Source organism: Cyclopterus lumpus, chromosome 14, assembly GCF_009769545.1.
Source record: "Cyclopterus lumpus isolate fCycLum1 chromosome 14, fCycLum1.pri, whole genome shotgun sequence".
NCBI lineage: Eukaryota > Metazoa > Chordata > Actinopteri > Perciformes > Cyclopteridae > Cyclopterus > Cyclopterus lumpus.
This window is the reverse complement of record NC_046979.1, coordinates 15,751,449-15,764,907: the sequence shown is the minus strand read 5'-3', so window position 1 is coordinate 15,764,907 and position 13,459 is coordinate 15,751,449. Positions and strand designations below refer to the sequence as shown.

The 13,459-nt window shown below is 41.8% G+C and overlaps 1 long non-coding RNA gene across 1 annotated transcript; it reads right to left on the bottom strand.

Moving 5' to 3' along the window:
* Positions 1-3,709: 3,709 nt before the first annotated feature.
* Positions 3,710-6,805, bottom strand: LOC117743261. The gene is made up of 2 exons (XR_004611090.1): positions 6,656-6,805; positions 3,710-6,537 (listed from the first exon to the last, which is right to left on the bottom strand). It is a non-coding gene; the product is annotated as an uncharacterized LOC117743261 (long non-coding RNA).
* Positions 6,806-13,459: the final 6,654 nt, after the last annotated feature.

The following is a 13,459-nucleotide window of genomic DNA, read 5'->3' as shown; positions in this document are numbered from 1 at the left end:
GTTCTCGCACCTCTGGCATGGTTTGGCAGCAGGAGTGGGGGTGACGGGACTTAAAATTAGTGAGCAGGTGAGAGGAATGTTGGGATGAAATGGGTGTCATTTGTTAGAAAGGGGATTTTTGTATTGTTATTGACTTCTAATATTGATTCAAATGCATTTTAATCCATTCCGGATTCCCCACCACAGCCTCCACTTCAGATCCTTTGAGACTGTAGATCACAAAGACACTGTTAGGTTTCTTTCCCTGCAAGCTGAGCACAAACCAGCAGAGACTGCCTGATTGGCCGAGCCCCCGAGGCACCCTGAAGGCCACACGTCGCCTTTACTGCCGTCTCAACCTGCACCGACAGAGAATCAGAGGGACCCGCTCGCATGTATCTGCCAACATGTTCAGGTAATGTTGATGTTGGAGGTTGGTTTCATTGTGTGCTGCATGTTTATGTGAGTTTCATTCCTCTCCTGAAATTTGATTAAATTATGAAATAACACCGTATATTTTACAATTATTTTAAATATTTTAGCATGTTCTGATTTGGAGGTTGGATTTAATTTTGATGGTGAAGACTTTCATACTTCCTTCTCAAAGAACACAATAGTCATGTATTATAAAAGTCAGTCGGTCTTTATTATTGCGCAATGAGCTAATGAATGGTGCATTTTCTACATGCGGCCTTGCGAAGTTTATGCAAAATAACATTGAAAATTGAAAGTTGCAATGAATGGGAAAGAGAGCCAGATAAACACACACACACACACACACACACACACACACACTCAGGTAACAGAAGGTCATTTTGTCTTTCCGTGTTTGGCTTGATGGTCTTTCATTGATATTGAGTTTGATTGCTGTCACAGAAACTTAAAGAAGCAACATATTTAACATGTTGACCTGGTGACAGAGCTAGATGAATAAGGAGCGGATTTTTTTTTTTACAGTTCATCCTGAGGAGGGCAAGAATGTCTGTTACAAATACCATGACAATTAATTCAGTAGTAGACGTTTCACTCAAATTGAAACTCCAAACTCAACACGGGATGACCCTCTGAGATGTTGACCTCTACCTTAACTTCAAGGCTGACTCATTAAAATAATCCAGTTGTACCAGACTCAGTAATACTATATTTACTTAGAGTAATGTTTTCATCCCAAAATGCTGAGCAGATAAAGCATGACATGGATAACTGAGAGTTTTGTAGATCTTAAAACAAGGTTTTAAAACTCTTAGTATTGTAATATAGGTCTTTGAAATAGCATGTCAGACTGAGACAAGTTGATGAGAATGTTTTCTTTTGTCTTTGCAGAGTTTCAAAGAAGGCGTATATGACAGTGAGAACCACCATTCTGTTGGGAGCTTTTCTCATTGTTGTTAATTTCTATAAATATTTGACCCCAGTGTCATTGTCCGCCATGTGAGGAGGGATGGCGATCAAACAAAGCCACCAAAACTCCTATGTTTACTCCTGGCCCAGATGTGAACAAAACATGTCCGCTGCCAACATCAAAAACTTCCACTCACTCCCCGTTATTATAAAAAAACGTCCTCTACTATCGACACTGTTGACATTTTCCCACGCCGCTGGATGTTCCTGACAAATATGGAGGAGCTGATGGATCCGCAGGAGTCTTCCTTCTGCTGGTCATTAAAAGTTCACCTGAGAACTACAACCGTCGAGAGGGACTGCGCAACACCTGAGCTGAAGAGAGGTTACACAATGGCTAGTGGATCCGAAGGATCTTCATTACAGGATCCAAGAGTGCTGGTTTTGAGGAAGACTGCAGGACTGAACATTCCTTTCAGAAATGTGGATAAATATGAGCCATTATCGAGATGTTCTGCTTGTTCACAGATCCTTTCCAGCTGAGATACATGTGGCACCAAGTGAATGATCCACATCTGGAATGCATGAACACATTCTGATTTACAGAACATGTTAATACTAATATTCACTCAGTGGCCACTTAATTAGGTACAAAAAGGTTTCTTTCTTTGGTGAAATGTCTGAATTGCATTAACATTGAGAACAAATAACTTGATGGAACAGAAAAGCAAAAGTTTTCAGTCATTTAAAAAAGAAAAGATGCCGTCGTGGCATTTGTCAACGTTTCCCTTCGGCTACACAGAGTGGCTGCTAAGCAGCTGGCAATAGTAGCATGCTGCTCTTCCTCAGTTGGGATTTCTCTGATTAGACACACACAAAATAAATAAGACTAAGTCATATGCAGGTAAAATGTGATCTCTGTGGCATTGAGAAGTCCATACTTTACTATGTCGACTATGGGCGACTGTGGCTCAGTCCTTTAACCAGAGCATAGGCGGTTCGATCCCCGGCTCCGTAGTCCATGTCGACGTGTCTGTGTGAATGGGTACAAATGGTTAGTTTGGGGCCTGATGAATCCCCCATTTGCACCCCAAAGGAACCTGAATCATACATCAGAAGGAAAAGATGTGATGAGAAAAGATGTTCTCACATCCGATGTGATGTCCTGGGTCAGGGATGTCGTATGTGTACAGATTGTAAAGCCCTCTGAGGCAAATTTGTAATTTGTGATATTGGGCTATACAAAATGCACTGAATTGAAATTGAATTGAATTGAATGAGAGGAAACTTGGAATTCTCACAGAAACTCTTTCATTTTCCTCATTTTCACATATTACAAATGTATATCAGATGTCGGTGCATTTGGAAATGGGGAAAGTGGCAACTCGCACGTTTGTGTGAAAGCAAAGAATCTTTCAAATCTAAAAAAAAATTTTTTTTCTAAATGTCTTTCACCTCATTGTGAAGTTTAATGAATTCCTTGATCCTGCAAATATATCTTTATTTGAAATAAGTATTATTTTGTATTCAACCAAGGTTATGTGTTTGTTCTTTCGAGGTGATAACTCTGATATTTTGAGAACATTGTGGAGAATGATGCACCAGCGTTTTCACTAAAAACATCAGATGCCACTTTTAGAAATCAGGGATTCTGCTGATTGATGATATCTCACCAGTTCAGTCCGTTCAGTGGGATGCTTCAACCAGAGGTCAGAGGTCAGAGCCCAACGATCCACGTGTCAATACTCACAACTATATATCTAGAAGGAGGATATACATGTTTATTGTTGATTGAATAATTATTTTAGCAGTTTTTATTGTGGAATGCAGTGTTTTTTTTGTTTATTCCTACTTTGTATTGCATGTGTCTGTTTTCTGTGTTTAGATCATTAGAATTGGTTGCAAGCAAAAGAAACCTGGAACCATAACGGCTGACTTGACCACTTTATTCACGTACAATATGATCACTTTAGCCTTCCTCTCATGGATGAAAATATGTTATGTGTTTTAAATGCATACATGTTTACATTGAATCTTCTCAAAAATAAAAACCTGATTTATCGGATATTATAAAATAATTTGGACCTGGCGTGGCTCTGTATGGTGAAACATCAATGCGTTAAAGTTATGAGTAATATGCGTCTCATAGTCAGACTAGTTAGCCTCATCATGCACGTGCATTTCCCTAAATAACGTTTTTGTTTGCCTTGTATAACACAATACATCTGCACCACTTATCAGGAGTTCTTTTGAAGCTTTTTTTTACTTCTTTTTCAACAATAAATTAATCTCAAAAAGGTTTATAAAAATTATGAGCACTTACTCAAAACTCGTGCTGAACAATCCCCGGACGCTTGAGTGGCTTGCAGACCATATTAATTAGATAGGATGAAATAAGATTATCATTTATTAGTTCCACAGCTGGGGCATTTATAGTATTCCAAAAGCAAAGGGCATAGTGAAACGGCAAATATAAAAAAAAACAATGACAATAAATAAGATATCAAACAGTAAAGGTATGATAAATAAGTGAACCGTAAAACTAATGAAAACTACAATAAGATACGAACTGACTGAATGGTTGAGTTCACATTATTGCACAAATGAAATAGGAAATATATATATTGTGGAATACACTCATATTGATATTGCACATGAATGAATGAGTAGATAAAATAAAAATGACTAATAAAAACTACAGAAAATGGTTCAGAACCCATAGCTATTTGTATCTCATTAAGATATCTCCAACACACTTTTACACACACACTTTAACACAAGGATGTACATTCCTCTCCCACCAACAGTTGACATAGCCGTTGCCATTAACAACCAATTGTGTACTTTATCTCCATCAACAAAGAAGAAGATACTTGATGTGGTAGCGTTGATCTAACTCGTGTTGTGGATGTGAGCTTCTCTCTCCAGTAAAGAATAATCATCTCAACAAGCTGAATCTATATTAATGAACTGGGTTCAATATCAGGCTCTTTAATGTGAAGCTGGCCTCATTCTTAGAAATCAAAGAATAGAGCTCTAGCACTACTTACTGGTCAAATTACATCGGGAAATAAAGAAGAAATATGGAGAAGCTAGGAATGGAGTGGTGGTTGGAAACGGATACCTTTGGAGTTCGTGTTCAAACTTCTCATAAACAAATGTGTGACAGACAGTTCCAGTCTGTCACACATTTGTCCTGCAATTCCCCATGATGCCAGGTTGTACTGCAGGTGCGGTTTAGACTTCATCTTGGAAACGGATGTTTCAGCACATTTAAAAACACCGGAGTGTACAAGTTGGCAGCCTCACTGGAGGCCCTTTGCTCTTGTGCAATGAAATCAACTGAGAACAACATATTGCATTTCCAAATAAAGCCTCCAGCCTGGGAGTCGAAAACAGTTTAAATAAGACCGCACGGTTTGCTGTTGCTGACCTGATCTTCTTCTAAAAATACAAAGGATGCTTTTACAGACTCTTATAGAGTTATTCTGTTGGCCTTAAAACATTCTGGTGAAGTCCCGCTCCAGACCAACGTTAGTTTAAGAACATTTCCAACCGCCTCGGAGGCCAGGCAAGACTCGGATACCGTGTACAGTACAACTTGACATTTGGACTTCCTTCAAAATACTTTATCTGGATATGAATCGGAGCAACATGATACAGTGTTTGACTGCAGATAACAAGGTGAAAATCTTAGAAATAGTTTAATTGGAATTAAACAACTGGCCACAAACCAGTTCATCCATGTATATGGATGTGCCTGAAGAACTAGATATGTACAAGCTGCTCATAACACCGTGCAGATGAAACCCTGCTGCACATCTTTTTGTTTATACCAAGCATGGGTTGGTCGATGGAGGGCTGGATATTTTATTTCAATACACTTAAGCCAAGACCGAGTGCCCATGATTTACACCATGTGTTAGCAGTTTCCCCATGCAAGGAAGCATTGAAGAGGACATGCACTCACTGTGCACTCTACGAACCAGACTATCTAGTATGTCAGAATTATTTTTTTAGCATTTCCCATTACATAGTATGTCAAATGCAATATGCCAAAAAATAGCAGGATGTGCAAGAGCATTGGGTCACATGTTGCAGTGTGCACACAAACCTTTATGACAACAGTTGGTAAGTTAAGACCTTTTAAAAAGCAGAAACGGGTATACACATTTATTCACACACATGCAGGAAATGCAGCACGTCTCCACAGGAACAGGAAATGCACGGTGGACCGATAAGTGCCGTCAGTTGGACGATAAGATTCAGCAGCTTTAGATCCTAAGTATAACCCATTTTTGGCATCACACAAAAACTCCCCAAAAGATTCAGAGGACACATGCGGTACTGGATATGTATTCTCTCCCTAAAGTCACCCAAACAGGGGAAATTGAAAAGAGGCGCTCCCACATGAAAAAGCAGGGAAAGGACACTTCAAGGCTGAACAAAACCATTCAGCAAAAGACTGAATGGGACAAATGAGGCAAATACCTGAACTGTTCACATGTGTGCAGTCTTAGAGAAGGCTGGTCATCCTTTAGGTCTTGTAGAAACCGATCATTTTGTCCAGTACATGAATTTGCTACATTTTAGATACATTTAGCATGCATTTTAATATTTGGATCCCTGGCAACAGATTAGCAGTACTGTTGTTCTCATGTGTTTGGAGCAACGTTTCATAACTTCATATTAACCTTCTGGATGCAAACTGTGTCAAAACACTTTTTTAAAAATAGAAATGATCCGAGGAACCACAACAAATGATGGAATTTCAGAGCCGCCTTACCCTCTCCTGAAAATAACACATGACATGTGTTGTGGCTGTGCTATAGACCTAGAAATAAACACACTGAAAAAGAAAAGTTGGTTCAAGAGTTAGGTTTTCTTGGAGTCAGTAAATCTATTTGCACACCTCCATTTTATTAAAAGATCTCAGTGAAACATTGGTTGGTTCATTCATTGCACCTATTTGTAACTTGCATGCGATTGACTAAAAATGCCATTTAAATCGATTATATGATGACGAAGCACAATACACATGGTGATGATCAGAGCCCGCTGTCATTCTGGAGTAACTCTGGATGGGTTCACACTTGTAGACAAGTGACACCTCACTTAGGGTATTTGACAAACTGACACTGGGAGATACAGAGTGTCAAACTCAGCATGTCAAATACACTAACTGGGGGGCCGGATCTCGAAACGTCAAAGATGGCTCTGTGGAAGAAAAAAAAGACACATGGTGTCGCTCCAAGCAAACGTGATCAAAAGACACTTTAGAGACATGACACGCGGCGTCGTCCCGTGCACAGCAGCTTAGAGAGTAGACACCGACCTTGTTACCTGGGAGCTCGGACCTCTCGATGCCGATGCAGATGAGTCAGAGCGCAGCGCAGCGCAGCGCTGCTCTCTCTCTCGCAGGCGTTCACAGTGACGACTGCGCGCACAAGACGATCCGTTTGACCACTGAGCCCGACGCTGCAAAGAGGAAGTCAAAAACGAGGAAGATAACTCTCAGGAAGTGTGTGGAAATAAAGTGTCACCATGTCACGGTTGTGAAATGCCGCTGGAGGCTTTCGTGGCTCCCAGCTTCACAGATAACGATGGGTTGAGGAGACATTTTCAAACCGTTTGTGTCCCAACTGGTGTGACGAGCGCGCGCTTATGGAACTGCATGAATATGTTTGTTTTTTTGGAAAACTATAAACCAAGACAGTTTTTTATTTTGATCAAATAACGTAGAGTCTAGACGGTATTTGACAATCGGGTTAAAGTTCATCCGATCTCAGGCTGTAGTTTTTACATTAAGTACCATGGGCTGTTTTATTATTCAATATCGCAGTATTCTTAATGGGAGTCCTATTTTGCTGTAATTTTCATCCAGATCATCCATGGCTCTTTCCGGTGTAAAAAACAAGCATCAGCAGTTAGTCTGTCGGTCAGTTCACCTCAGTCCACGCAATGATTTCATAATATCTATAATCCTAAATGTCCAAATCTCACTCAAAACTCTTTAAGTTATTACTGGCACTACTTCAACACCAACATTACCGACTTTTTTGTTTTGTTGCAACGACCAGAAAGCGCACTTTGCACAGAGCTGTGCAACTTCCTCATTTAACTCTTGACTAATGCACCACGATGAACCCCTCACTGGACTTCCCCCTGCAGTCACAACTGTACTGTAACGTGCACGCCCTTACCATTAAAGGGACTGAACATTGAATGCTCTGTTTATTGACTCTTCAGAGTGGGTGACTCTTTGCAGCAGCCACATGGATACAGGAAATAAATGGACCGATTGATAAACCCAAAAGAATTGGGAGAAGCCAAATGAGGGGAAAGGCCTAAACCTAACTTGATATTAGACAGCATGCAGTGTGGGAAGCAACCATGCTGCAGCGTCACATTGAGACATATCATGCACTTTAGAAGCTCTTATGAGCAAACTTTACAATGATTCTCCTCCAAATGGCCCCACCAACAGAGCACCTGCACCCTGATGCAGCTCTGTTTATGAATTAGCTTCACTCAAGGAGAAGGTGTGTACAGCATGTGATGTCATGTGACTCATGCAGTAAAAAGAAAAACGACATCTACGACAGAGAACTGGACTTTCCTGTTAGGCGTAGGCTCAAGTACAGAACAGTCGTTTCGGGTGCAACCTGCTTGGTGAGGACTGGAGTCCATGGACAGCAAATCAGCAGATTCAACCACAGAGGGACTTTATTTTGACATGTACGGTCTGTATATTACAGTAGAGAAAGAAATGCGTCACAGATAAGCTCCACGCATCTTAGCCTATTAGTCGTCCAACTCTGAACAAAGTTAGACAATATCCAAATAAACATCAGTTTAACACCTGAATTAGTCAAACTGAAGGAAACAAACACGTGGTGTTATCAAACCCAATGGACCGTGAAGAATAACCCACTTAAGATGCAACATGACAGGCAAACACAGGTCCAGTCTTTAGGTAAGGATTCTCCTTCCAGTTATCAGAGCTCTGATTCAGGGCAGATAAAGTTCACCTGCGTCTCGTCGACTCCAGGCAGCACAGGCAAGCCTGTGGCTCCTCCCGGAGACATGGAAGACTTTCAACAGTCGTATATATTATAATATAGCGCTGCGTAGTGTAAGATTCGTGTTCAAAGCTCCGGGTCCCGTGGCCGCAGGAAATTCAGGATTCGAGTTAAAGTTTAACAATATTTAATGGCAAAGATAATACTCATGTAGCGTTCACGATCGTGGGGCCAGAAAGGAGGAACTCTCCACAGACGGAGTGCAGCTCCCAAAGAGCCACAGACCGGGGCTGTCTCGAGTCTCCAGTCCAGTAGAACCATGTCCCCAGAACAAATGCTCGGCTATTAGTATGGTCATGCAAATGAATTCACACCTAAAGGTTAGTTCCATTGGTCAGTTCAAAGGATGCCGCAGTTCTACTCGCTACGCCAATTACTAAACAGGCGAGGTCAAAGCTCACTCTTCCGGTCAAGGACAGGAAGTTCCCCTTCACAATAAAACCCTATTATCCTGCCTTCCGAATAAAAGCAACACATTAGGTTTCAATCGGCATCCATTTTAACTATTGTCTAAACAATAAAACATTCATTCATTCTCATGCATCATAGTTAATCATTACATTTGTCATTAAAACAGAATAATAAAACAGTGATCCTCTCTTATGTTTCACAATACATTCCTCCAGAATATTCCTCATAATATCCCAAATTAATTATCATATCTTTCTTTATGTATTAATTTAAAACATAAACTTCTCTTATCTACATGTGCAAATATATATAAAATCCACTACAACCTAACAGTCCCTCCTTTTATACTATTCCATAGTATAAACAACTTGTATTGGATTTTATTTCACCGCACTGTAAACATCACTGTAATACAATCTTTATTATCAATACCTGTGGAAGAAAAAACAATATCACTCCCTCCTTTTGACCCTGCTCTGCAAAGTAACTAACGTCTAGGAGTGTTGTGATCAGATATGTGTCTATCTGTGCATATGTCTATGTGCATCTTCTTTCTCTGCACTCTCATCTTCTTGATGGTCTCCTTTCTCTGCATGTTCATCTCCTCCATGGTCTCCTTTCTCTGCATGCTCATCTTCTCCATGGTCTCCTCCTCTGCATTCCTCCATTCCTCGATTTCCTCGAGTAAAAGGAAAACAGCAAGTTCAAACACTATATTTATTTTATTGTCATCATACTTCTGTGATTTTTTATAATTTGAATCAATGTGTTAAAGGTGCACGATACTCCTCTGTTGGCAGCACATCTGTTGGTGAGGTCCATCACAGCAGGCAGCCAGGTACACAATGAAGGTCAACGATGGAGAGACGAGTGTAGCTGTGGAAAAGAATTAAAACACACAGAGCAGCTTTCTGCGCCGGCTCTAACTAAAGTTGGATATCTGAAATATATTTGGAAATAATTTCCATATTTCCCGAACCAATTCTCCAACATGTCTGAGAAGTAGTCATTCTATTTCTATGTTTTCTTTTAATCTTCTCAAAAATTATCTCAAAAATTATTTCTTAAGGAACTGAATTATCCAGGTTCGGACTAGCAATCTCAAACTAAATTATCAAGGATCAGATTAGCAATCTCGAACTCCGTGTGAGGAACAGCTTCTCACCCGTGGGAGGAATCAACTATTAAATGCGCTTCTGTTGTCCAACGGAGTCTTAATTACTCGTCCAATCCCATCTATTTTAAATTATTTATCTCTTAATTTATTTATCTCTGCGGATTATATTAAATGTAATTGATCAACTCTATGTTCTTTTAACTATTTCAAATCCTGCTAGGATCTGATTGCGAGCTGGTATTCGTCTGGCTCTCCTCTCTTGCTCGAACACCTACTGAAAGAGAAAATGAAATCTCTCATTTCTTCTCAAAAATATTTGCAGCTAGGTATTTTGTGCCATGACATATTTCAGCTATCTTTGACATAATCGTCCGATTAGCTCTCTCGACTATACCCCGTGATTGTGGGTGATAGACTGCTCCGTGTGCATGTGTAATTCCTAGGTGTCTTTCCACCTCTTGTAAGTGTTTGTTTGCAAAGTGTGTGCCGTGGTCAGACCCTATTCTCCTTGGAACTTCATATCTCGGGATGAGTTCCTTCTTCGGCCATTTTAAGACTGTCTTTGAGTCTTCTTTCTTGCAGGGGATCGCTTCCACCCATCTGGTGTATCTGTCGATCATCACGAGTAGGTATCTGAAACCTCTCTTCCTGTTTTCTGCACCCATATCGGTGTAGTCGATGCATATTTCTTTGAATGGAGCATCTGGCACTAGGAACTCTCCTTGTGGACATCTGTATGGTCTTTTCATACTAAAATCATTGCAGGTGGGACATTCATGGTGATAGAGTTTCACCATCTCAGTCATATAGGATGCCACCAGAGGATGGAAACTTCCTCCTCTGTTCTTTTGGGATTCACGTGAGAGGGACCATGTGCCTGTCTGATGAGTCCTTGACACATCCTTGCAGGTGCCACTATGCGTCCATCGTGTGATCTCCAGAGTCCTTTCTTTTGGACGGCTCCATTGTGTCCCACTGATTCTGCTCTGCTCTGCTTCTTTCTGCATGAGCTTGATGTCTTCTATTCCGAGTTTTGGGAGTTCCGGTGCGGCTATGTCTGTCCTTTGTTTCACATAGCCTGCTTCCTTCTTTGCTGCGAGGTCAGCGGCTTCGTTGCCTTCTGCCACTTTTGTCTTTGTGGTCTGGTGTCCTTTACACTTCATCACTGCTACGTGTCGTGGTAGCAGGATGGCTCTCAGTAATTGCTTCAATTGACTTTTGTACTTTTGTCAATGCCACTACTTCTGCTAGCTGTGCAGATGCTGGCTGTGCGATGATTTCCGCAGAAATGGTTGAATGTCTTTTCTCTTGTTGCTGCACGACTGAGTATGCGGCAATATTTCCATCTTCACATTAAGTCCATCGGCCATGTCGTTTGGCTCGTATGAGACTGTGATATTTAGCTGTTGTAAGACTTTTGAAATCTTATCTTGTCATCGAGAATGCACTTGAGGTCAACTTAGGCAAGAACTCCATGTTCTGTGTTGACCTTGAGCTCAAGACACATCACAACATGAGCAGTTTTCTCAATTGCTCTTTTCAGGACTGCCAAGTGTCTTGTGCAACCTGTTTTGACCTTTTTCGATGTGGTCTAACTTCGAGCTGTCGTACATCAGGTCTCTCTCCTCCCTCCTTTTTCTGAAACAAAACAGCGGACACTATCCCGCTTGATTCAGAAACATCAAGATGGAAGGGCCTGTTGTGGTCAGGTGTAGACAGCTTTGAGGCTTAGCCAACTTCTTGTTTGGTCTTTGCGAATGCCTCTTCTGCATCATTTGTCCATGTGAGCAGGGCTTCCATGTTTCGGCTTCCTGCTTCAGTTATGTCTCTGAATGGCTGTGTGAGAGACGTGAAGTCAGGAACGTAGTGTCGACTGTAGCCTGTTAGGCCCAGGAATGACAGCATCTCTTGTACTGTCTTTGGTTTAGCTGCACTCAAAATGGCCGACCTCTGTCCCGCAGACAGAGCGCACGAGTCTCCTGAGATCAGTTGTCCCAGGAATGACACTGCATTTTTGCAATCTGAGTCTTTGAGCGCTTCACCTCATAACCTGCTTTGGTTAACAGCGTTAGAAGGTCTTTCGTCACTCTAAGACAAATTGCTGCAGTTGGTGCAGCTAACAGCAGATCATCCATGTACTGTACAAGTACTGTGTCTTCCGGTAATATGAAGTCTTTGAGGTCTTGCTTCAGGGCTGCATTAAACAAACCCGGGCTATCTCTGTAGCCTTGTGGCATTACGGGTTTGGCACTTGAATGTTCTGTGCAATTGTGGCTTTGTTGACGGTTCTTAGGTCATGAACCATTCTCCAGCCTCTGTTACCGGATTTTTGGACTGGTAATATCTGTGTATTCCAGTTGGACTCTGCGTCGATGAGTAAGCCTGCTTCATATTGTCCTTGAATTGTCTCTCGAATGCCATCTCTTTGTTCTTGTTGCAGCGGATATTGATAGCGCCAGACCGTGTCTTGATCTGGTTTCAAAGTCATTACCACGTTATGTTGAGTGGTGTGGCCAACATCATAGTCTCCTCTCGACCATATTAGTGGTGGTACTTCCAACATTTCATCAGTGGAGGGATGATTTGAGTGTTCCCTTCCATGATTTCTGTCAAGGTCAAGATGTCGGAGTTGTCCCTTGGAATACGAGTGTTGCTGTTTTTTCCAATAGTCACCATTGGGGGGTGGGACAGATATGGGGATTTGGTAGGAATCCACCTGTCTTTTGAGACCTTCTCCATCATTGGCCAAGGTTTCTTGCTTCATGACCTGCTCTGATCAGTAGTGTGATGTGAGGGGCAGAGTCAGGTTGCAGTGCATACCAGTCTCTTTGGTCTGCAGATAGTAAACATTCAGCTGCAACTCCTTCTTTTCCTACAATTATGGCTTCTGTTCTGATGACTTCAGTTTCACCCTCCTTTTCTTCTTAGGCGGCGGCGTAGTTGTAGGTGCAACGGTAGGGATCTTCTGGCATGACATATGGATGTTGTGTCATAATCCATGGCAACTATGGCACAGGTGATGATAGGTTCTCGCCCATTTGGAACCATTATTCACTGCGCCGGGCCCTCTGGGCCTCTTCATAGAAGATCCACATAATCTTCATCCTGCACTATTCTTGCAGGCATCTGGTTCTGGTTTGGAATGTGTCATCCAAATCCTCCTCTTTGTGGGCTTCCTCTGCCTCTAGCTGCATCAGGGCGACTGTAACATTCCTCAGCCCTGTGCCCAAGTCTGTCACAGATACGACAAGGTTCTCGCCACCTGTCTCTTCTGGATCCTCTGGACTTGTCTCTGTCTTTCTCCTCTTCTTTATATTGGTCCAGGGCTTTGCCCACTGCTTCCTGGATCTGGACGACGAGGTTGCTAACAGCAGCCATCTGCTTTCGCGCTTGTGGGCCGTGCTTAGCAGCCTCTGTGTCCTCTTTTGCTATCTGTAGCTTCAGGAGTCTCATTGACAGCTCATCTTTGGTTGCCTTTTCTTCTTCATCATCCTCGTGGTGCTGAGTGATGTGGTGTGTGATGTGTTTC